Source organism: Staurois parvus, unplaced genomic scaffold (assembly GCF_062004578.1).
Source record: "Staurois parvus isolate SC_StPar_1 unplaced genomic scaffold, SC_StPar_1.0 ptg000159l, whole genome shotgun sequence".
Taxonomy (NCBI): domain Eukaryota; kingdom Metazoa; phylum Chordata; class Amphibia; order Anura; family Ranidae; genus Staurois; species Staurois parvus.
In genome coordinates, this window is record NW_028317955.1 from 1,792,192 (window position 1) to 1,817,760 (window position 25,569).

A 25,569-nucleotide genomic window follows, 5' to 3' on the forward strand; every position below is an offset into this window, starting at 1 on the left:
CACACCCATCACAGGTTGCCTGCAAAAATCTATGGGGGGGTGTAGACAAGACCAGTCACCCTGCACAAGGGCCCCAGCCCTGGTTCACACAAGAACACTGCTGTGGGTGGCAATAGATTCCTAACGACACTCCAAACACAGATCACAAATACAGTGTGTTTGCCTGCACCAAAATGCATGGTACCGCAGAGCCATGTTTTTTATTATTATAATACAGGATTTATATAGCGCCAACAGCTTACGCAGCGCTTTACAACATAAGGGCAGACTGTACAATTCCAATACAAATGAATACAGAAGGACTGAGAGGGCCCGGCTCGTTGGAGCTTACAACCATGTGATCCAGTTTCAGTGCGTTTTTAAATTGCATCGCACTGAACTGCACAGGGACACACAGCGCGTTACTGTGCAATGCCGGTGTCAACCTGCACTAAGTCTGTACACAGTTTGGCTCCCCAGTCCCCTGACTCCAGGCTCAGTTCTTTGTGGATCAATTTCACCTTGGCGTGATGAAGGTCCCTTGCAGGTTCCAAAATGTTGCATTGCTCATGTAACACGCCTAAACAACACCAATAAAGGCAGTTCTACTGAAGCAGATAGCGCTGCGCTAGCCGTTATCTCTGTTCGCTGTGGCCACATCCACCCAATGCTGCAACACCCCACAATTGCGTTCCGCTGCGGCGTACAATTGAGATAAAGCGCAAAAAGTATGTAGTGAGTGCAAAGAAGTAAATAAGCAGCTAGCACAAAGTGGCAAACCCTCTTCTTCCACTACATAAACATAGAAATAAAGGTGCAGCGCTAATAAACAGGAAACAAATATGTGAATACAGCGCACTGAGGAGCCTGGAAGCGGTCGGAGCTCACAGAGCTCCAACAGGGTCAGTCCAGCGCTGTGAGCTACCCGCAGGTTGCTCTGTGAGCTCCGCCCACTTTCAGGCTCCTTAGTACACTGTATTTGATAATGCCTTGGCTCCTCCCACAGTCCAGAGCTTTTGGCAAAGAAGGAGAGTGCTGGAGCTGGGTGGAAGGAGGTGCCATACTTTGGATGGATCACTGACTGGCAAAGGGGAGGTTCATTCGTAAGAATGTACACATAGGAGCCCATACTACAGTGGAGGTCATCAGGTCATTTCCCTTTTCTCCTACAATGGATGGATCCATCCTTGGGAGGGATTTCTATACAAGGCCAGTTTACTTCTTGCTTCTGATGAGTGCATAGTGGTGGAGGATTGTCACAGAAGTCACTTTATATCGTTGGTCACTATTGATTCACACAGTATTGTTGGACACAGCATCATTGGACTTTATGAAAGTGAAGAATATTCACATATTTGTTTCCTGTTCATTTATTAGCGCTGCACCTTTATTTAAATGGAGATACAGTATATGTATTACTCTTCGAAGTGCACTGCAGTACGTTGCATTGGGCAGCCGGAGAAAAAAAAAAAGTAAAGCGGATTTCACTCCCCCATTTATTTTTCTGTCTTATCTCCACAGCTGAGCTGTCCTCTAAAAAAAATACTCATCCGCCTAGCGAATCCAGCGTTGTCTGGTGTAAGCCGCCTCTCTGTATCAGCATTAATTGGTCTCATGCCGCTATCTTCTCTTATGACATCATCAGGATGCCAGCTGTCTCTTCCAGGTTCTTTGAGCTGATCCCCCTGATGACGTGCGGCGGAGACAACCCAGTGCATGCTCAGCGCAATGGAGGTTGGTCGAAAGCCTCCTGAGACTTTAAAGTGGTTGTAACATAAGACATGAAATATGAACAGAGCATATCCCTTTATAGTGTGTACTTGTCCCAATCCAGAGTGTTAAGTGTCATTTCTGTTTGCTGTCATGTTCCTCTGCTATCAGCATTAGTCACTTCTGACAAAGTTTCCTGACACCAAGAGAAAAATGGTGACAGGGAAGGGAGCTCCAGCAGATTGACAGCCTCAACTCTGTTCCTGTGTGATGTGTGATGGGGTGTGTCTTTTCCCTCCAATCAGCTCTCCTCACTGATGTAACTTCAGATCTCCATCCCCTTCTTTTCAGAGCCAAGAGATCCTGTATAAATTCTTCACTTTGAATGGATGTAGGGGGAAAAATGCTATAGATAAACAGGAACAACTTAAGTAGGAGAATTTGTTTCATCTCTGTGTATCACCTGAAGTCAGTCACTTCAATGGGTATATGGAAGGAAGTGACTACCCTCAGGTGACACACAGATATTAAACAAATCCTCCTACATAAGTTAAACCTGTTTATGTGCAGCCACCTGTCCTCTATAACCATTCAATGGGCAGAATTTATACAGCCTGCCTGAGCTTTCAGAAAGCAGGGTCCAGAGAGAGCTAAAGGTTCCACTCTGCAACGCTCCGTGAGTGCTGATTGGAGGGAAGGAACACACCCACCTACACACATCACACAGGAACAGAGCTAAGGTTATCCATCACAGGATGTGTACTGGAGCTCCCTCGCTGAGGCTTCCACAATCACAGGCTGTGCGCTGGAGCTCCCTCCCATGTCACATTTTTTCTCTTGGAATCTGGAAAACTTATCAGGAGTGACTCTAGCTGATAGCAGAGGACAAAGGCAGCAGACAGAAATGAAAACTAGTGCTCTGGATTGAGACAAGCACACACTATAGAGGGTTATGCTTTGTTCAAACTACTCACAAATGTAAGAAGTATAATAGCATGGTAAAGGAATGCCTTTGGTAAGCTCTCATTCTGCCAGTGATGTGAAGATGGATCCTGGTTATGTAGCTGCTCCTTGGAGCTTACAATCTAAGAGGGAGGGGCTGGTGGTACAAAAGGTAATAACAAGTATATGGAATGGACTGGTAAGATTCCGTTATTAGCTGAAGGCAGGATAGGCTTCCCTGAAGAGAGGTTTTCAGAGATCGCCTAAAAGTGAGCAGAGTAGGCAATAGTCTAGTAGAGAGTTCCAGAGGATGGGGGAGGCTCTGGAGAAGTCCTAGAGACAAGCATGGGAGGAGGAGACAAGGGAGCTAGAGCAGGAGGTCGTGGGAGGAGCGGAGGCATCCGCCCCCATGTGAAAGGGCTCCTTGAAAACTTCAATAGTATTTTACTGTTTTTATAATTAAAATCCAAATTAAAACTTATTTAACTTACTTGGATTTATGCACACAGAGCATCTGCTTAGCCCCTCTGAACACCAGAACTCCTGGCACAAAAAAAGGTGCTTTAAAAACATGCTTTATAGTTGCGCCATGTTTAGGCGCAACAACCTTTGAGCTTTAATGGATTCCACTTTCCAATATTAATTTATTCTGGCCATTGGAAAGCATTAATGCTCAAATGCACCTAAACATGTTTTTCTAACCATGGTGTGCATGAGGACTTTAACTCACATCTGTATGTGCTACAATAACACCAATTTAATCTGCAGGTTAATTTGTTATTACAGTCTGTAGCCCAGGCTTGTATCTGTATACACCCAGCAATGTCTCAGCTCTCATCTGCCAGAGTAGTCCTCTATCCTTCTATGCGTAACTGGACGTGTATGCGTGCCTTGCTCCACCTCCCAACGGGCATTGGAAAATGGTCATAATATATATCAGCAGTCATATACAGAGTTAAAGCTGAACTCCGGGGAAAAGAAAAAAACTACCCTTGCAGTGGGGCTCCCCTTGCATTGCAAGGGTTTCATTCTCGATTCTGCTTCGGGTACCAGAAAATCCACTTTATTGCTCATTTCCACAGACTCCTCCTTCCATGTTACTGGTAGCTTAAAGCCTCTTTGGTGCTCTGGCCAGCCGTTGCCGCTGTGGTGTCATCACACACAATGTAGGACCTCAGTCCTGCACTGTAATCGAAGACACCAAAATGTCACCCACAACCTGAAGCATCGGAGAGTAAAGGTAAAAACTGGCTGTTGGGTGATGGATAAGGCTAATAAAAAGTTTTTATTTTGTTACCAATTAACCCTTGCAAGGTAGAGGAGCCCCACTTCAAGGGTCATTTTCATATTCCTAGTTCAGCTTAAAGCTACTGGTGGATAATAGAGTGCAAACAATGTTATTATTTATATTGCTTGTATTCAACTGACTCAGTAGGCTGTGTACTTGTTGGTACAGATTCTGCCATTTAAGGTTTTTTCCCGGCAAAGCAGTAAATCAGTTATATGAAACCTACATCAACACCTGCTGGTGGGATATATACTAAATATTTAACAGGCTGAAAATTAAAACATCACTGTTGTCACCATAGAAGTGCTAAAGAGCAGTTCACCTATGTTTCCTGAAGGTAAAAAAAAAACAAAAACGGATAGATCGCTGTACCAACACAAGCGATGTAGATGCAGGGATCATCCCTGGTGTGCCTTTGTATACTGACAGGGGGACTCCCCCTGCAAGAACACACTGATCAGCGCTCGCAGCAATTGGTTGCCAGTGTTGATCGGATGCTAATTTACTAGCATGTTCCTTTGACAAAAGCCGGTTGTTAGCATGGCTTCTGTCGGGCAGGCAGCTGTGCACAGTGACCAAATATTTGCCATATGTACCCAGTATTAGCATTTGACACTTCTAAAAGTGCTGGATGCCTGTGTCCCCCCCTAAATACAGTAGTGATCTAGGGGTCAACAGATGAAACCACAGCATGCACCAGGAACACATTGCTGGATCTTTTGGGATTCTCTTGACCATTGAAGTGGCTAAGAGGACATATGGAAAAACACTACGCAAATAAAAGAGTCCTAAAGTGGCTCTATGAGATCAGGTACAACTTACCGTAATAACCTGACTGGAAGCTTTTACTTTGACCTATACCCTGTATAAGCAGTTTTGGAAAGAGGCAACAGAGTTATCAATGACTGGAAAGTTGATAAATGTGATGACCACACTAAATAAAAGCAACCTACACTTAAAGTGACATTAAAGTAAAAAATTAAAATAAATAAATAAAGAAGTAACACTTATCTGCTCTTGCAACAATATTGCAGAGACATTGCTGTCCTCCTTTTCTTGCAGTCCCGTGGTGCTGTAGGTTCCTCCCCTCCTTTAGGTGCCTCCTGTAGAAGCCGGGTGCTAAGGAGGAACCCCTGAGTGTGCGCGCTCCTACCAGCCCCTGTGCTGAGTTGTGTGCACCCATAATAACACACGGGTGCATTAAGCCATGCACAGAATGCACTGAAGTGGTTCCAAAATGGGCAGGATTTTTTTTACCTTAACCTGCTTAGCGGTGTTCCCGAGTGTAGCTCGGGGTAAAATTTCTATACTAAAAGCGGTAACCCCGAGCTACACTTGGGCTTACCATGCGGCGCTGTTCTGGGGGTCCCTGCAGCACTTACCTTGTCCTTCACTCCCGCGATGTGTCCCCTCCAGCGTCCCCGACCATCTCCTCTGGCTGATGCCGGCATCTGGCTTCTGTGTTCCGGTCCCTGTGACATCGGGACGTACGGGCGCCGGAACCGGCGGGAAATTTGAATTTTTTAAAAAATGTCATTTTTTCTGTCATTGCTATTTCAATGCATTTCACATACATTTTGTCCCGAGTGCTTTGTCCTGTGCCCTGCCTGCATTTTGAATGCTCTTTCTGCCTGGAAACTTAGAAAAGTCCATGGCGTCCAAAAAGCGTCCCTTTACGTCAAAAGCGGTTTTAGAACAGCGATAGTAAATCAGAACCACTTGAAGAATTAAGTGATGATTTGTGGGGAAATTCGTCATCAGACACTGAAAACAATTTTGCGACTTTGCTCAGCGATGTGTGAATTTGCCTCTGTATTTCAAATTTCAGTGTTTTTGGTTTGATTATATTATTGAATTAAATTTATTATTATATTATTATTTTTTTATGATTATTTATTAAATTATAATTTATGATTTCGTGTTTCAAATTTTATCATACCTGGGATGTTTACTAGACTCTTGTTCAGACAGATTTCAGAGAGTTATTCCTAAAAATTACAGCCTACAATAAAAAACTACATATTTCCATGCAAAAAAATGGTACCGCTTTCAGCACAAAAAATCGGAAAAAATCATAACCGCCAAGGAGGTTAATGTATTCTAGCACTAAGGTAAAAGAAAAACCTTCCATCGTCTGTCCCTCCCCCACCAGTTACTTGACAACACACTTGATCCACCACTGTCCCCACCAGTAACTCGGCTCTGCTCTCTTCCTGCATTCATGGGGTTTATTGAGAGCAACAGGAGCCATTGACTCCTAATACTGTCAATTAAATCCTGAGGTGAGAACGGGATCAAGCTGTGCGGCGTGTGTCTATGGATGCACACTGCCCAGCTTGTGAGCATGCCAGCATGAGTGCCCCCATAAGCAAAAGGTTTGCTATGGGGGCACTCAGAGAAGAGGGATCTACAGCACCAGTGGGAGACCCCAAAAGAGGAGGTTCAGGGCCACTCCTTGCAATACTATTTTAGTAGGTAAGTGTAACATGTTTGTTATTTTAAGAAAAAAAAAAATATTTTAGTATTAGTTTAAAGAGATAACTATGATATGGCGAGCATGGCAAGTGCCACTTACAAAAAAAACCCGATAACTGTATGTAGGAGCTGAAGCCCAAGTGAAGGAAACTCAATGGATGGACCGGGCATTGTAAACTTAACTGACATTGAGCACTCTGGAGCACTGAAACCCTCTAGTCAATTTACTTGGGTCTCCGGGTTGGAGTATAGAAGAGGACCAAGCAAAACCCCATTTAGTAGAAGACTGAATACTACAAAAAACTAAGAATAAAGAAAGCCAGACTGATACTGCGCATTACTGACCAAGACAATAGTTGATTTAGGGTGGATTTACTAAAAGCAAATAGACTGCGCACTTTGCAAGTCCAGTTGCTCCAGAGCTTAGTAAATGAGGGAAAGCTCTGCTCTGTCATCCAATCATGTTCAAGCAAAATTGCTGTTTTTCTTATTTTCCTTGCATGTGATTGGGTATTCTTTGTAAAGTAAAACTTTACATCGTTTTCTAAGATAGGGCAACTGCACTTGCAAAGTACACAGTCTTTTTTTCCTTTGGTACATCAACCTGTATGAACATACAGATTAAAAGAGGAATGCAATAAGTACAATATGGAGGTGGTAAATGGAATAGATAGAAAATTCTACTGATAAGAAGTGGTGAATTTAGACACCAGCCCTAAGCACATCTGAATGTTAAATCCGCCTGGTTCTGCAATGACCACCCAAGATTCAAACCATGTATGGGCAGATTAAATGTACCCCAAGTGGATTGATCAACTCGGGTAAAATCAGCCTGCCGGATTTTACATGTGATTATTATTTCTAGCAGCTATTATAGTTGCTGACAGTAATCATTTTGTTCTCCTGGCAGAAGCGGTGCCCCAAACACAATGGCTCCATGGGAGGGATTCCCACCATGAACACAGTCAGTCAATGTTGATGGGGGAATTGAGCGATTTTGCAAGAAAGAAAATTGCTCTATGGCCTGTCTATGGCCGGATTAACACCCTATTATACAAGCCCTGACCCTTGTGTGTCACAGTTATATTAGTGAAAATTACTAGTAGAATTTGCTGATAGAGGAATCATAGGGGTTTATTTACTACAACTGGAGAGTGCAAAATCAGGCTCACTTCTGCATAGAAACCAATCAGCTTCCAGGTTTTATTCTCAAAGTTTAACTGAACAAGCTGAGGTTAGAAGCTGATTGGTTTCTATGCAGAAGTGAGCCTGATTTGCACTCTCTAGCTTTAGTAAATAAATCCCCAAGTGTCTACTTTTTATCTACATCTTCTTTATAACTTTACAGACCCAAAAAAAGAAATAAGAGATGGATTCATGTGTTTTGAATAAGGCTTGTTCACATCAGCAGTTGTGCGATTGGAGGAACACTGCCAATCTGGCGATTCCTGCACATCAAAACGTGGAGTTAGGCTTTAAGTATTTCCAAAAACATATACTCACATTATCACTGCAGTGTTGATCACATCCATAGCCCTCTAATTGTTTTAGATTATAAAAACATACAATCACCACCAAAATCCCCATTACTCACTGTTCTTGTATTCACGGTGAGAACCTTAGCTAGGTAAGATCTTTCTGCTCACACACTGATCCTCCTGCAGAACATGGAGTTGAAGGTCTGTGGACTTTTTCTTGTTTTCCAAGCAGTAGAAGGCCTGTGAGCTTGCTCTCCAGCCAGAAGAAAGTTTGAGGGCTTGGTGTCACTGACCTCTAGTGTGAGCAAATGTTGAATCTCCCAGGGTGCAGAGTCTAAGAGCCATCCAGTTTTCATCTGAGCTTCTGAAGGTGGAGATGGATTTGGCTGCATACTGTCCCTGATTGCGATCCCCAGGTTCACCCTTTTCTAGGTGAGAAGAGACTCGTACCAGACAAGGCAGATGAGGAGAGTAATGTAGACTGGAACAGTGCTGTGGGGACAAGATGAAACCGAGAATTGAGCCAAGGGTTCTGGCAGGCAGCAGACAAGTGGAAAGCAGGTGACAAGCTGTGGGTCAGGGAAGGCGGAAGACAAGCAAAAAAAAAAAAAACCAGAAGACAAGTCATGGGTCAGGCCAGGTGGCAGACAAGTTGCGTATTGGGATCTCCTCCCATCAAGTGTTCTTTCCAAATTCTGCCAACCATTAGATCTAACAGTTAGTTTCTTTGTGTATGTGTATATGCATATTCCTCTTCAGTGTTTTAACTCTGTATTACATGAAGTCCACATATTGCAGTGGACTGAAGGTTGCAAATCTGCTATTCTAAGGATGAAGGCTTAACAAAGACTAATATAGATAACAAAGGGTTAGTAAAGGGCTAAAATATTGTATTAAAATTCAATAAATTATGAATGAAGGCTACCTCAGTAGCGTTCATTGATAAATGTAGAGCTGCCTCTCAAACGGACACCAATTTTGGAGCTCAGTCCTGCAGAGTTCACAGGAAGAGGCAAATCTCTTTGTGTAATCATCGGAGATCGCTGACAGACATTTGCTGCATTTTTATTATCAGGGTACACAAAGCTGGCAGTGGAACTCTGCTGATTATGCAAGGAAAGCCAACGCTCTTCCCGTGTAATCTGCAGGACTGAGCTGAGAGTTCAACAGCTCAATTCTACACAGTGCAGGAGGGGTTCCCACCCCAGCTGAACCCTGCAGCATGCTGCCTAAGGTGGGATTCTATCTGTAATACAGATACTGGGTGCAATAACTAAAAGCAAGTCCTATACATGCACACAATCAACATGTAGTCATGCAGGTACCTTTTAATCAGCATTTTAACCATTACATATTCAACGCATGTGAAAGACCATCTATCAAATGAATACCTGCTCTGGCACATCATAGCATTCACTCGGCACTCCCAAGAAATAACAGAATCCAACTGCAATATTCTTGCACTGTCAAAACCTCCACTTTTACTATCACACGACACACAGGAGGATATATCTTATAGTCATCACAATCTGCATAAAAACACACACCAATAATAATGTGAGCATTACAGCATGAAATAGACACATCATTTTACAGCGTCACAGCATAGAAATAATACATTACCAAAGCTATGTTAGAAGCTGAGAGGAACAAATCCCATCAGAACCATACTGCCCAGCCACGAACGTCACAGCAAGAGCAATAATTCTCGCACTAGACCTCCTCTATAACTTTACACTGCTAACCTGTACACATTTTTAAAGCATCACCCATGGAGATTTTTAAGTACAGCAGTTTCACGCCATTTCATAAGCATGCGCAATTTTAAAGCGTGACATTTTCGGTATCTATTTATGCGCAGTAACATCCTCTTTCATATTTTACATTTACATAACTCCTAAAGCCTGACTGAAAAACTCCCAGAGATGGGGTGCGCCCATCCTGCCTTGTTACTAGGACATTGCGAAGCTACTCACAGCCAATCCAATCTCTCTTGCATGCACTCTCTCTCCCTTGTTGCAATAATTCTGATCACAGCATTGCTGCAATGGACATGGTGAACCAAAAAGACTTTTTTTTTTTTTTTTAATTTTTTGTTTTGCCATACTCCTTTTGTTTTTGTTGTACATTATGGAGAGTGTTCCAATCCAATTGCAAAGGACCATGGTCACCCTAATTTGCATACTAATTTCATTGGTGCAGCCCACAAGAAATATGGGATTATTCAAAAATATACAAATTTGTCTAATACTTTTCCCACCCAGTAAACCCCTTTTTCCAAGATGCCCACTCTGAACACCCCTCCCATGATCCCCCTACTTCCATCAATAATGATTGATTTTGGCCCATACTGTTTTAACTTAAGGAGAGCATTTATCTAATTAGCATATTTGCTTGTTCTCTCTCTCCCCCTTTCAGAAGCAATGCAAGTGCAAAACACAAAAAAAAGTGCACTTAGGGGTGTGCTTTAGCCCCCCCAAAGGTGTAGGACCTCTACCATGACCCTGGGGTGCAAATCTCCTCACAGGGACTGAGGTTTCCACATGGTCCACCTAGTCAAAAGACCTGGTGGACCCCTTTCCTTGTGGCTACCTGAAGCTAACCACCAAGTACTAGGTCAGGGGGCTCTCTTGGGGAGGGGCAGGAGGAGAAGAGAGGGAGCTTTCTGAGTGGGAAATGTGTCAGGCAAATCTGCATACATTTGACTAATCCCACGCTTTTTGAGGGCTGAGCCACGCAGAAAAGAGTATGCAAACTAGGGTGACCATGGTCCTTTCTGATAGGATCAGAACACTCTCCCTAATGTACAACAAAAAAAGAAAGGAGAGAGCAAATATGCTAATTAGAGACAATGCTCTCCATAAGTCCCTACCCCCCCCCCCCCCACTGGGGGGGAGAAACATAGTGATTTCTGTTGTACTGCTGTGTTGTCACCTCTTTGCTTAATGGTGATTATAAATTAATAGCAAAAGTGATAGCAAATAGGCTTAAAAGAGTGATTGAGAGGATGGTTGGTGAAAAACAAGTGTGTGCGGTGCCGGGGAGAATGATTGGCGAGAGTTTGGTATGTTTGAGAGACATGCTATGGGATTGTAAGGAACGAAAGCAGATGGCGGCTGTGTTAGCAATTGATTTTGAGAAGGCATATGATCGGGTGGCACATCGGTTTATGTTGAAAGTGTTGGAGAGAATGGGTGTACCTGAGAGGATGGTTGGATGGGTGAGATGCTTGTATGCTGGAATTGGGAGTAGGGTGCAAGTGAATAGATGATTGACTGAGGGGGTGGATGTGCGATCCGGGGTGAGGCAGGGGTGTCCCTTGTCCCCCGTATTGTTTATTTGTGTGATTGAACCTTTGATAAGAATGATTGCAAAGGATAAGTGTGTGAGTGGATTGGTGATTCCTGGAAGTGGTGGAAGGTGTTTAAAAGTGATGGGCTATATGGATGATGTGACTGTGGTTTGTAGGGATGTGAGGAGTTTGAAAAGGGTGAGACTGTTAATTAATATTTTTAGTTTGGTGAGTGGGTTTAAGGTTAATTTGGATAAAAGTGAATGTAAGTTTTTTGGTGAATGGGGAGAAGTTGGGCAATGTGAGGGGAAGGTGTGTGATGGTAGTGTGAAAGTGTTGGGGGTGAGGTTTGAGAGGGACTTATATGGGAGGGAAAGTTGTGAAGAGGTGATGGGAAAAATTAAAAAAAAAAAAATTTTTTGGTCTCTGAGGACTCTGTCATTTGAGGGAAAGGTCTTGGTAGTGAAAGCAATGATAATGGCGATGCTTCTTTTTGTATATAGCAGTTTTCCCGCCCAGGACAGGGTGCTGAGGAAAATCATATGACTGGTGTTCCAGTTCCTTTGGTCTTCCAAAGCTGAAAAGCTAAGGAGGGACAAAATTGTAAAGAAAAAGATGAATGGGGGAAAGGGAATGGTGTGGATTGAAAGGTTTTTGTTTGTGAGGTATGTGGGTATGACTGTGCGTTTATGTGAGAAGGAAAGTGTGGCAGCATGCATGGCAAGATATTGTAGTGGGAGTGTGTTGCAGAAGCTTGGTTTGTGTGAAGTAGACCTAAAGAAGCCGGAATGTTGCAAGGCCCCTTGGTTTTACACGAAAATTGAAAGAGGAGTGGAAAAGTTTTGTTTGCAAGATGTAACGAGAGAGATGTGGAAAGACTGTAGAAATGTATGTAAGTGGATGGATGAGAAGGAAGTGATGGAAGGAATAGGAGGTTTGAGGATGGCTGAGTGTGCAAAAGTGTGGAAGAATGTGAGTGATAGCGAACTAGACAACAGACAGAAAGATATCGTGTGGATGGGTGTGCATAGGTGTCTGCCAGTGAGAGTGTTCCAGAGGAGGCGTGGAGTGAGACTGAGAGATGCCGTGGAGTGGATGTACTGGTTTGGAAAGTGTAGAGCATTTGTTTTGGGAATGTGGTTATGCTGCGGAAGTATGGGATTGTCTGAAAAGTATGATTGAAGGATTGCCAGGTGTGAAGAGTGTGTCATATGAAATGGTGATGTTTGGGTTATGGAATTTGGGGAAGAATGAAGCGAGAGTGTTGTGGATGTTAGTGAATAGTGTGAAAGAGTGCCTGTGGGATGTGCGGAACCTCTTAATATTTAATAGGGATGTAGTGAGTGTGTGTGAATGTGTGGCCATGGTCCGTGGACGGCTGTATAGTTATGGATATTCAGACTGCAAAAAACTGGGCCTTGAAGAGGCTGGGAAGATCTGGAAGTTTAGCTCTTGGAGCAGGTGGAGTGTATAAAGGCCTTTATGCAAATCTCATTTTTTGTCCTTAGTGCTATGAGGACTCTTGACTCCCTCCTTCTTTGGGTTTCTGGAGCCTGAGTAAAATTATAAGTGAATGGGCTGGGCGGGAATACGTGAGCTTATTTTTGAAAACATATTTTGAAATATAAAAGTTGTGATTTTGTGTTTTTTTCTGTATAGCGATGACACATATACTCAGGGTGGATAAAAATCAATGATTTTTAAAAAAAAATGAAAAAAATCGGATTTTTTTTATTTAAATCGGATTTTTTTTATTTAAATCAGATTTTTTTAAATAATATGCTTTTTGAGGAAAATATATTACCATCCAAAGGTTATTCCATCATGAAATACAGATTAGTTTTTTAATTATGTAGAATAAGGCTGTATATGTTTAATTTTTTTGGTAAATAAATTCCATGAATCCATTCACAATGTCATGCTCTTCCAGAGGTTTTTGTAAGATTATTGGGCAGTTTCTCTGCCTACAAGATATTATCACAGATGCTTGGTTTACTTTTGCAGTTCTTAAAACTGAATTTGACTCAGCGGAGATCACATGCCTCTTCTTCACAGCAAAAATGTTATAACATGAACAGAGTTAAGAAAAAGACCTTCATCCTAACTTCTACAGACCTATGAATACAGAATCAACCCCTTCAGTGCTAAGTTTCAAGAAGTTCAGTGAATAGAATAGAAACAATATTTTTCTGATTGTTTGGAGTGGAATAGATCTGCACAAGAAGAAAGTGAAACTAAGTGTGAGGAGGAAGGGGCTGACAGTCTGTTTCTTAATATATATATTTTGTTTAGCCAAATTAGTTACCAAACATGGATGTTTAAGCAAATCACATATGCTGGAATGTTATTGTTTCAGTTGAATAAATCTATTTAAATTGTTATTAAAGTAATGATTATTTTTCTCCTTCCTAAGTACAACAGAAAAGTTGTCCAAATATGAATGATTAACCTATTAAACTGGGGATAAAAAAACTAATATGAAAAGTTATTCTAAAAATCTTCATCTACTTGTATATTAAAGTTATACAGCAAGAATTAGTCTTTATGTAGAAAACTAGGATTTACATCAAGCCTTACTGACTAGTGATTTAAATCGTGATTTAAATCAGTTTGATTTAAATCAAATCCACCCTGCTTACACTGCACCTTTTTTTCATGCACATAGGTGTTGGCAGAGGGACAGCATTCCCTTAAAAGGGACAACGTAGTTTTGGTCTCTGTTTAGAGTGGAGGGATAGAATGATGTGAAGTATGCTGCAACCCGACGGCAAAGTTTCTACGGCAAATCTCTACAAAACTATGGCAAAACTCCACGACAAAACCCCTTGTTGGGGTCAGCTTGAGTGAAGCATAATGAGAATATACATTTATGTTATATACAGTATATGTACTGAATCTGTGGGAAACAGAAATTTTTGTTCTTTGTTTCGGAGTTTGATTTTGCCTTATGTAAATAAAGTCTGTGAAAAACCAGAATCTTTTTATGTTAGTTGTTTTTTGTCTAGATTTTGACTTTGGTTGTGTAAAATTTTTCTTCTGTGATGCTATGGAACTTTGTTTTGACTTTAAATACAGACTGTTTATTATACGAAACTTTTCTAATAAAAGAATAAAAAAAAAAATCTGTTCTTATCAGTTTAGGGGGGGGGATGCCGGTGCCCATAAACAATCCGGGGCACTGGGTAGTACCTCTTCTGATGTAATGAGGTAGGAATGGTGAGAGTGGTGGGGGAGCTTTATTCCTCCTGGGTTGAGTCTGGCCCAGGGGCGGACTGACCATTTGGAAACTCGGGCACTGCCCGAGGGCCCGGGGTCAGTAGGGGGCCCCATGAGATGCCCCTGGTACCTTTTTCATAGGCTTTTTTGAGTTTGGGCAAGGACACAGGGGCCCCATGATCCCCTATTGTCCGGGGGCCCCATGAGTTGTCAGTCCGCCCCTGGTCTGGCCTGCTTTACTAGGCTTGTCCCGGGTTGTAGGCAAGGCCCTTCCTAAGCTAAGTTCTGATGCCTTTCTGGTAGCAATGGAGCTGTTCTGATCTGGGCTGGGCTGAGAAAGAAGCCTGTGTTGTATGTGCTTCTGAAGGGGAAGGCTAGGGGTGCCAAAAATCTCATGATGAGGAAGCTCACGCTAAGTTTTAGGCACCTTGGCTACTATACCAGTCATTTTTTTTTGCATGTCTCTAGGGCTGGGCATTTTGGCCAGGACCAGAGTAATTTTTTTTATTCTGGACCTTAGTGGCCCACCATAGTTCTTCATTATGGCATAATTCCACTTTCTCTCTCTCTTTTTTTTCATGTTTGTTTGTCACCTGCACTTTTTTCTGGGTGTAAGTCCTTGGGCCTGCCCTGGAAGTCTTTGGCAGGCCTCCTGCAGAAAGGGGTCTGCTTGGTTTTGGCCATGCAAACTTGTTCTTGCCTGAACAAAATATTTCTTCACTCAATTTGCCACAATCCAAAATATTCTTTCATAATTCTCTCTAATACAACCTGTACAATGTCACTTCATATGTCATGGAAAAGGAAGGGATGGGGCAACTATCAGGTGGTAGGAGGTCATACCCTAGAGAATATCATAGTGCCACATCCCAACTGAAGAATATTGGAGGCCAAAATATATTTCTTTCACAGGGTGTGGGTAATGTCTTAGCTGTGTAGAAAACGCCCATGTTTCGAACGCCCAACAAGTTTAGAGTTGCTAGCAACGCATCTAAAAATAATTGAAGACTTCAACAATGAACATAAATAAAAACAAACAATAATACAGCATAGGTACTGCCTAAAAGCACTTATATGGTTAGGCAGTGTGCATTGTATGATAAAGAACTCCCCAGTGCAGCCAGAACACCCCAGGCAATGAAGGGATGACGGATCCCCAGGTCAGGTGTGGGGGTGCATCAGTCAGGCAAGAGGCAAACAGAAAACCGCCAGGAAGTCACAAGCAAATACAAAATATAACTACAATAAAATAGGTAATACCACACTCGTAATAATTAGTGCCTTCCCCTCCAATGATAAAGTCCTCAAAGAACAAAACTCCTCTTATGTTTTCACCACTTTTCTCCATATTTATATGAAAACCACAAGCCATCTAAAAAAATCTCAATCAACAACTTCACCCTCTTCAAACTTACATATTACTTATCTTTACATACTACTGTCACATCATCCATGTATCCATTTACTTTCAAACTCCTCTCCACTTCCAGGTACCTCCACCAAATCCCATCCCCCTCCCAACACATTTGTCTTTCATCATTATTTTCAGCAGTGGCTCAATTACCAGTGGCGTCTCTCCCAGTAGCATGGGGTGGACCCAATGAAAACACCCCAAGGTCAAGAGAGACTGGCAACAGTTGTCATCTACAACCAAGGTCAGATACAATTTTTTTTTTTTTTTTAAATGTCCGCGGAGGTGTGAAAAAATTAAAAAGCCGTAAGTCAAAAAAAATGTGCCGCTGCAAAATGAAAAAACTGCAAGTGCAAAACACCAAAAAGTGTACTTAGGGATGTGCTTTAGTCCACCCCCCAAAGGGTAGGATCTCTACCCTGATCCCCTGGGGCACAAGGCTCCTGACAGGGACTGAGATTTCCACATGGTCCACCTAGTCAAAAGACCTGTTGGACCCCTTTCCTTGTGGCTACCCGAAGCTGATCACCAAGTACTAGGTCAGGGAGCTCTCACGGGGAAAGGGGGAGGAGGAGAAGGAAAAAGTGCAGGGGACAGGGAGAGAGAGCAAGCAAATATGCTAATTAGATACAATGCTCTCCTTAAGTTAAAACAGTATGGTCCAAAATCATCCTTGTTAGTGGAAACAGGATGGTGGGAGAGGTGATCCATTGGAACAGTGTGTGGCTGATCCAACAAACTGAGTGGGCATCAGGGAAAAAGTAGGGGTTTTCTGGTTGGGAAATGTATCAAACAAATTTACATTACGGTGAGTAAATAAATACCCAATATGTCACGCTTTAAAATTGCGCACGCTTGTGGAATGGTGTGAAAGTGCGGTACTTAAAAATCTCCATGGGTGATGCTTTAAAAATGTCTACAGGTTAGCAGTGTAAAGTTACAGAGGAGATCTACTGCGAGAATTACTGCTCTTGCTCCGACGTTCGTGGCGATATCTCACGAGTGTGATTTGAACACCGTTAACATATGTGGGCATGGCCTATGTATGCATTCACCACTACGTGCGAGAACGGGGGGGACAGGAGCACTTTAAACTTTATTTTTATATTTTTTTATTTTTTGGGGGGTTTTTTTGCACTGTCCCTTTTAATTTTAGTCACTTTTATTCTTATCACAAGAAACACATGCATCCCTTGTGAAAGAAATAATTAGTGACAGGTCCTCTTTATGGAGAGATATGGGGACAATAAGACCCCACATCTCTCTACAATGTAAAGCATTGGATCAAAAAAAAGCAATGATCTAGTGCTTTAAAAAAAAAAAAAAAAAAATGGCCAGAACGGGAAGTGACATCACTTCGGTCCTCCAAGGTAATAGAGATGAGTGGTGGCCATCTTTCCTTCACTTGTGCACTTTTCACACTTGGGATCCCACCCCCATGTGCTACTAAGAGCATTGTATCGAATATGGTAATTCGATACAATGCTCTCCCTAATTAAAATGTTTTGGACCAAACTATTTTAACTTAGGGAGAGCATTGTATCTAATTAGCATATTTGCTACTTATCATAAATTTAGAACCTGAGACTAGGATGATACAAAGTTTATGAAATAACATCACATCAGAGTCTCTCAGTTACATCACAGGTCCCCCCATCTTGTGGTTGTCTAGGCCATAGGTAACAACTAGTGCTAGTTCCTCTTGGTCCTTTGCAATAGGATCAAAGCACTCTCCCCAATGTGTGTCCAATCACTATCAAGAAAATACATCATGTTTTGTGACGAAGCTGTAAGAAGTATTTAATGTTGTTAGCCAGTGTGTTGAAATAGCCACTTTTTAGAAGCCTGTGACACAGTGACAACGCAGCAGTACAACAGAAATCACGATCCCTTTAAGAGTTGCTGAAGTTTTGGTTCCCCCTTATAGTCCTACACAGCATTTCAACATACTAGGGGGGTACAACTGGGGGAATCAATGGTGGAGAAGGATCTGGGGGTTCTGGTAGATCACAAGCTTAATAATGACATGCAATGCCAAGCTGAGGTTTCAAAAGTGAGCAAAATCCTCTCTTGTATTAAAAGAGGTATAGACTCCAGAGAGAGAGATATCATTTCCCCCGGTACAAATCATTAGTAATACCTCATCTGGAATATGCAGTTCAGTTTTGGGCACCAATTCACAAAAAGAACATTGGGGAACTGGAGAAAGTACAGAAAAGGGCAACCAAACTGATAAGAGGCATGGAGGAGCTCAGCTATGAGGAAAGATTAGAGGAACTGAATTTATTCTCTCTTGAGAAGAGGAGATTAAGGGGGATATGATCACCATGTATAATACATAAGGGGGGATATGATCTCCATGTATAAAACCTAAGGGAGGATATGATCTCCATGTATAATACATAAGGGGGGATATGATCTCCATGTATAATACATAAGGGGGGATATGATCTCCATGTATAAAACCTAAGGGGGGATATGATCTCCATGTATAATACATAAGGGAGGATATGATCTCCATGTATAATACATAAGGGGGGATATGATCTCCATGTATAATACATAAGGGGGGATATGATCACCATGTATAATACATAAGGGGGGATATGATCACCATGTATAATACATAAGGGGGATATGATCACCATGAATAATACATAAGGGGGGATATGATCTCCATGTATAATACATAAGGGGGATATGATCAACATGTATAATACATAAGGGGGGATATGATCTCCATGTATAATACATAAGGGGGGATATGATCTCCATGTATAATACATAAGGAGGGATATGATCACCATGTATAATACATAAGGGGGATATGATCACCATGAATAATACATAAGGGGGGGGGATATGATCTCCATGTATAATACATAAGGGGGGATATGATCTCCATGTATAATACATAAGGGGGATATGATCAACATGTATAATACATAAGGGGGGATATGATCACCATGTATAATACATAAGGGGGATATGATCTCCATGTATAATACATAAGGGGGGATATGATCTCCATGTATAATACATAAGGGGGGATATGATCTCCATGTATAACACATAAGGGGGATATGATCTCCATGTATAATACATAAGGGGGGATATGATCTCCATGTATAATACATAAGGGGGGGATATGATCACCATGTATAATACATAAGGGGGGATGTGATCTCCATGTATAATACATAAGGGGGATATGATCTCCATGTATAATACATAAGGGGAGATATGATCACCATGTATAATACATAAGGGGGGATATGATCTCCATGTATAATACATAAGGGGGGATATGATCTCCATGTATAATACATAAGGGGGGATGTGATCTCCATGTATAATACATAAGGGGGATATGATCACCATGTATAATACATAAGGGGGGATGTGATCTCCATGTATAATACATAAGGGGGATATGATCTCCATGTATAATACATAAGGGGGGATATGATCTCCATGTATAATACATAAGGGGGATATGATCACCATGTATAATACATAAGGGGGGATATGATCTCCATGTATAATACATAAGGGGGGATATGATCACCATGTATAATACATAAGGGGGGATATGATCTCCATGTATAATACATAAGGGGGGATATGATCACCATGTATAATACATAAGGGGGGATATGATCTCCATGTATAATACATAAGGAGGGATATGATCTCCATGTATAATACATAAGGAGGGATATGATCACCATGTATAATACATAAGGTTCTGTCACATGTTCTCTGTAATGTACAGCGCTGAGCGAACTATTGGCGCTTTATAAATACTGTATAATAATAATAATAATGTACGCTTTCCCTTCCATGTTGCACATGCACAGCACCATCTGCTGGCGGACCTGACTCTCTGGATCAGTCACTGAACGTCTGGCTATAGACGTCTCACCATGTTACCTATGAGCCTGCTTTTACATTCTACAATGTGTGTTACTACTCACCTTCTTATTGAATATCTTCGCAGTACACACCTAGAGGCGCTGTGTTTCTTTGTTTCCCTTCCGCTAAGTAGTTTCCAACAGTTTTAATAAAGTTCTTCAACATGTTATCTTTCTGTCAATTCTGTTCTGTGTAATTAGGAGTATTAGGTGGGTACAAGAACGGTGGCATAAGTGTACAGTATATATAGCAACTATATACCACTGACCAACAATTATTAGGGGGAAGGGCTTTTCATACTACCAGCAATTATTAGGGGGAGGGAATTTTGTTGCTGACCACCAATTATTGGAGAGGGGTTTCTTACTGCCACTGACCACCGCGGAGAGGATTTTCCTACTGCCACTGACCACAAATCATTAGGGGGAGGGGCTTTTCCTACTGCCACTGACCACCAATTATTAGGGGTAGGGGCAGATACTGAACACCAATTACTGGAAGAGGGTTTCCTACTGCTACTCATCACCAGTTATTAGGGGGAGAGGATTTTCCTACTGCCTCTGACCACCAATTATTAGGGGGATGGGCTTTTCCTACTCCACTGTCTACCATTTATTAGGGGGGGGGGGATATGATCTCCATGTATAATACATAAGGGGGGATATGATCTCCATGTATAATACATAAGGGGGGGATATGATCTCCATGTATAATACATAAGGGGGGATATGATCTCCATATATAATACATAAGGGGGATATGATCTCCATGTATAATACATAAGGGGGATATGATCACCATGTATAATACATAAGGGGGGATATGATCTCCATGTATAATACATAAGGGGGGATATGATCTCCATGTATAATACATAAGGGGGGATATGATCTCCATGTATAATACATAAGGGGGGATATGATCTCCATGTATTATTATTATTATTATTCAGTATTTATAAAGCGCCAATAGTTCGCTCAGCGCTGTACATTACAAAGGGGGACAGAACATGTGACAGAACAATACCAATACAATGCAAAACATGAGGGGATCGAGGGCCCTGCTCTTTCAAGCTTACAATCTAGGAGGGAGGGGATGGTGGCACAGGAGGAGATAGCTGTGGGGGATGGAGTGGTAGGAAGAGTGGAGGAGGTCGGCAAGTTAGCAGGGGGCAGGGTAGGCTTCCCTGAAGAGATGGGTTTTCAGGGTGCGCCTAAAGGAGAGGAGAGTAGGTGATAATCTGATGGGTTGGGGCAGGGAGTTCCAGAGGATGGGTGACACCCTGGAGAAGTCCTGGAGGCGGGCATGGGAGGAGGAGACCAGGGAACTAGAGAGAAGGAGGTCTTGTGAGGAGCGGAGTGTGCGTGCTGGGCGGTACTTGGATATTAGGTCAGTGATGTAGTTCGGGGCAGTATGGTGGACAGCTTTGTACGTCAGTGTTAGGATTTTGAATTTGATCCGTTGCGCAATCGGAAGCCAGTGGAGGGATTGGCAGAGGGGGGTGGCGGAAACGGAGCGGTTGGAAAGGTGAATGAGTCTGGCAGCCGTATTCAGGATGGACTGAAGCGGGGATAGCCAGCGGCGAGGCAGGCCAGTGAGGAGGGAGTTGCAGTAGTCGAGTCGCGATATGATGAGGGAGTGGATGAGCTGTTTAGTGGTTTCTGGAGTTAGGAACGTGCGGATTTTGGCGATGTTGCGGAGGTGGAGTCTGCATGAGTTTGTTAAAGAGTGGACTTGGGGCTGGAAGGATAGGTTGGAGTCCAAAATGACACCAAGTACTCTGGCCTGCGGGGCGGGTTTGATGGTGGCGTTGTTGGACATGATGGAGAAGTCAATGGGGGGTGGTGTCCGGGCTGGAGGGAAGACAAGAAACTCGGTTTTGGAGAGGTTCAGTTTAAGGAAGTGGAGCGACATCCAGTCTGATATGTCGCTCAACAGGTGTGTGATTCGGGCGGAGACCGAGGGGGTGAGGTGGGGGGTTGAGAGATAGATTTGTGTGTCGTCGGCATAGAGGTGGTAGTTGAAGCCGTGAGAGTGTACGAGTTGGCCAAGGGAGGAGGTGTAGATGGAGAAGAGAAGGGGCCCGAGGACAGAGCCTTGGGGGACCCCAACAGAGAGGGGGAGTGAGAGGGAGGTGGTGGCATTATAGGTAACGCTGAAAGAGCGTTGTGACAGGTAGGATGAGAGCCAGGAGAGAGCAGAATCTCTGAGGCCGAGGGAGTGTAGTTTTTTGAGGAGGAGGGGGTGGTCGACTGTGTCAAAGGCCGCAGAGAGGTCAAGGAGTAGGAGCACTGAATAGTGGCCATTAGCTTTGGCGGTTAGCAGGTCGTTGGAGAGTTTGAGTAAGGCAGTTTCGGTGGAGTGTAGGGGACGGAAGCCGGACTGTAGGGGATCGAGGAGGTTGTTGTCGTTGAGGTGAGAGCATAGGCGGGCGTAGACTAGGCGCTCGAGGAGTTTAGATGTAAATGGGAGCAGGGAGATGGGTCTGAGGTTGTTCGGGTCATTGGGGTCCAGGGAGGGCTTTTTAAGTATGGGGGTGATGTGTGCATGTTTCAGAGGGGAAGGGAAAGTGCCGGAGGAGAGGGAGAGATTGAAGATGTGGGTGAGGGAGCGTAGGATGGAGGGGGAGGGAGGTTGTAGGAGTTGTGTGGGGATAGGGTCAAGGGGGCAGGTGGTGAGGCGGGCATCAGAGAGGATCTTGGAGACTTCTTCGATGGTAGTAAGGTCAAAGGTGCGGAGTGTTGGGGGAGCTTCAGTATGAGGAATGTAGGGTGGGGTGGGAGAGGAGGTCAGAGCAGTGGTGGGGCCGTGGGAGAGGGGTGTAGAGGGGGTAGCTGAGTGAGGGGGAAGGGGGTTGGAGGGAGTTTGAGCAGCGACGAAGTCCCTGTGGGTTATGTCGAGGGGGAGGGGGGATGAGGGGGTAGCTGTGTGAGAGGGGACGGGTTGAGAAGGCGTGTGAGTTGCGGCAATGTCCTTGCGAATTGTGTCAATCTTGTTTTTGAAGTGATTGGCAATCTCAAGGGCAGTGAGTGAGGTGCTGGGTGGAGGTGGGGGTGGCGAGAGTAGAGAGTTGAAGGTGGAGAAGAGTCGGCGAGGATTGGAGGAGAGGGCCTTGATGAGGGTCAGGAAGTAGGCTTGTTTGGCAGTATGGAGGAAGGAGGTGTAGGTGTGGAAGGCAGATTTGTATCGGGTGAAGGCTTGTTGGGATTTGGTTTTGCGCCATAGTCGCTCCAGGGCACGACTGTGTCGTTTGAGGGTTTTGGTGTCATCAGTCTGCCAGGGCTGGAGCGGTCGGGGTCTGATGTTGCGTGTGGTTAAAGGCGCTAGTGAGTCAAGGGCTGTTGACAGCGCATTGTTGTAGGCGGTCATAGCCAAGTCGGGGCAGGACAGGGGGAGGATGCTGTCATGGAGTTGATCAACTGCGGAGTGGAGGGAGGCAGGGTTAAGGTTGCGGAGGTTACGGCTGGTAGTAGTGTGACATTTGGAGGGGTAGGCGTTGGAGGATGAGGAGATAGAGAAGGTGATCAGGTTGTGGTCAGAGAGAGGGAAGGGGGTGTTAGTGAGGTTGTGGGGAGCGCAGCGGTTGGAGAAGACAAGATCAAGGATATTACCGTCGGAGTGGGTGGTGGATTGTATGCACTGTGCAAGTGCAAAGGAGGAGGTTAAGTGGAGGAGACGGGCTGTGTCCGGGTTGTCGAGGTTGACAGGGATGTTGAAATCCCCAAGGATGATAGTGGGTAGCTCAGAGGAGAGGAAGAAGGGTAGCCAGGAGGAGAAGTCTTCCAGGAAGCGGGGTATGGATCCAGGAGGCCGGTATATCACAGCAATCTTCAGGGGGGTTGGGGAGAATAGTCGGACGCAGTGGGCCTCGAAGGAGGAGAAGGATAGGGAGGGGGGGTTTGGGAGGACTCGGAAGGTGCTCAGCGGTGATAGGAGCAGGCCAACCCCACCACCTTTACGACCGTTGGGCCTGGGTGAGTGGGTCCAGGTGAGACCGCCGTAGGAGAGTGCAGCAGGGGAGGTAGAGTCAGTGGGCTGGATCCAGGTTTCCGTAATCGCCAGGAGGTTGAGGGAGCGGGAAACAAAGAGGTCGTGGATGGCGGTAAGCTTGTTGCACACCGATCGGGCGTTCAGGAGTGCACATGAAAACGGGGGGGAGATTTTAGGGAGCAGGGGGACAGATACTAAGTTGCGGGGGTTGTGGCAGGACGTGGAGGCGGGAGGGTTTTGTGCGGGTGAGGGAGGTGGTGGAGGGCCAGGATTCGGGGAGATGTCCCCCGCGGTTATGAGGAGGAGAAGGGTGAGAAAGGTGGCATGGGAGCGGGATGTGCAGGAGCGTGAGAAACTACTAGTGGAGGTGTTGGGGTCAGTGGGAGAGTGGAGTAATAGGAGGAGGTGGTGGGTGCCATAAATGGGTGAGGGAAGCAGTGAGGGCACAATATACAAATGTTTGGGAGGAGCAGAGGGATATAGTGAATGGATTTTGGGAACAGAGGAGAGGAAAATGAGAAGGAGGAGTGGAAGAGGCATTTTGGGGAGGTGATGAAAGCAATAGTAGGGAGATGATAGCAATGAGGGGGAGATGTACAAGTTTTGGGGTGGAGCAGAGGGGTAAAGAAATGAGATTTGTGAACAGAAGATAGTAATATGAAGAGCAGAAGAGGGGTGTATTATATAAAGGTACACGGAGTGGGACTCAGGTGTGTAAGAGATGTTTCCCAGGGTGTTTCCTTGCAGTCTGTCCAGCATGCAGTAGAGTTTCTTGCGTCTTCCTGCTGCTTAAGTTCTCCTGCTTTAGTTCAACTGCTGTGTTTAACTGCTCTGCACTCATTCAAAGCCGCACTCCATCATAAGCAGCACCCCCATCAGAGACTGTGCCCCCCATCAGAGATCTCCCCCATGAGCTGAACTAAATTTATAGGGAGATGCTCATATGAGCATTCAACTCCGCCCCAATTAGAAGCTGATAAGGCTCACATGAATAGGGGGGGATGATTCTTAGGAACCAGGCCACAGTCATAAACCTGAGTCACCATGACTAATACATAAGGGGGATATGATCTCCATGTATAATACATAAGGGGGATATGATCTCCATGTATAATACATAAGGGGGATATTATCACCATGACTAATACATAAGGGGGGATATGATCTCCATGTATAATACATAAGGGGGATATTATCACCATGACTAATACATAAGGGGGGATATGATCTCCATGTATAATACATAAGGGGGATATGATCTCCAAGGGGGATATGATCTCCATGTATAATACATAAGGGGGGATATGATCTCCATGTATAATACATAAGGGGGATATGATCTCCATGTATAATACATAAGGGGGATATGATCACCATGTATAATACATAAGGGGAGATATGATCACCATGTATAATACATAAGGGGGGATATGATCTCCATGTATAATACATAAGGGGGGATATGATCTCCATGTATAATACATAAGGGGGGATATGATCTCCATGTATAATACATAAGGGGGGATATGATCACCATGTATAATACATAAGGGGGATATGATCTCCATGTATAATACATAAGGGGAGATATGATCTCCATGTATAATACATAAGGGGGATATGATCTCCATGTATAATACATAAGGGGGGATATGATCTCCATGTATAATACATAAGGAGGGATATGATCTCCATGTATAATACATAAGGGGGGATATGATCACCATGTATAATACATAAGGGGGGATATGATCTCCATGTATAATACATAAGGGGGGATATGATCTCCATGTATAATACATAAGGGGGAATATGATCACCATGTATAATACATAAGGGGGGTAGGATCACCATGTAGATTACAAAAAGGGGG

The 25,569-nt window shown here is 43.8% G+C and overlaps 1 long non-coding RNA gene across 2 annotated transcripts in view; it reads right to left on the reverse strand.

Annotated features, from left to right (window-relative positions):
• The window catches only part of LOC149463088 (uncharacterized), a 547,928-nt gene that overhangs the window by 516,878 nt on the left and 5,481 nt on the right, over positions 1-25,569 (reverse strand). For both annotated transcript variants that reach the window (XR_016312512.1, XR_016312513.1), the window contains exon 2: positions 7,989-8,364. This is a non-coding gene — a long non-coding RNA (uncharacterized LOC149463088). The remainder of the gene's footprint in view (positions 1-7,988; positions 8,365-25,569) is intronic.